Source organism: Etheostoma spectabile, unplaced genomic scaffold, assembly GCF_008692095.1.
Source record: "Etheostoma spectabile isolate EspeVRDwgs_2016 unplaced genomic scaffold, UIUC_Espe_1.0 scaffold463, whole genome shotgun sequence".
NCBI lineage: Eukaryota > Metazoa > Chordata > Actinopteri > Perciformes > Percidae > Etheostoma > Etheostoma spectabile.
Window position 1 is genome coordinate 15,831 of NW_022605615.1, and position 812 is coordinate 16,642.

Here is an 812-nt window from a genome sequence, read left to right on the forward strand (position 1 = left end):
GCAGACAATTGTGTCAAATAATAAGCTTGTATATTGTTTATGTACCTGTCCGTTGAAACCCGGTGGGCTGATCTGGACTGGATCTGCCAAGTCGAGCCTTGTCCAGCGCATCTTTTGGGCCTGCGACCTCTTCCCCCTTCTTGGCATCTGGCAAAAAAATACAAATGTGATAAAATCTTTAGTTTGTAAATCTTTAACGTTTATTATGAATACTGCTCTTAAAAGGAGGTTTTATGTAACTTACGGTGAAGACCTGTGATGTGGAAAAGGATTCCTAAACAAAGACAAATTTACCAGATATGCAGCAATATCAAATGCAAAAAATAACAATTGCAAAAACTAATGCAAAAAGAACTGTTTTGATAACTAGTCCAAGCTTTACTATTTAAACTATACAAATAATGAAATGTAACCTATTCCAAACCTCTATCTAATACTGTCCTCTAATCGTAAATAATGAATGCAGTGAAACTTAGCTTATTTTGTCTTAACGATGCTGGACACTGGGAACCTAAAAAAAACAGAAAATAAAATGATTAATTGTATTGAAGATTGACAAAATACATACAATCTGCCTTACTTACTGAGATGCCACACCGCAAAAACTGTGATCTTATTTCAGTTTTCACCCTGCAAAATGAATCAATTTCAAATGATAATTAATATTATTAAAAAACAAAAGTTTACAACCAGACAGCAAAAAGCAGAAACTCATGATTTATTTTTTGCCAAAACATGTTTTTTTTGTCCTACCTGAGAAGATGATGAAGAAAAGATGAAGTACTGGGTTGTGAAGGTGTATGAATTGTTTG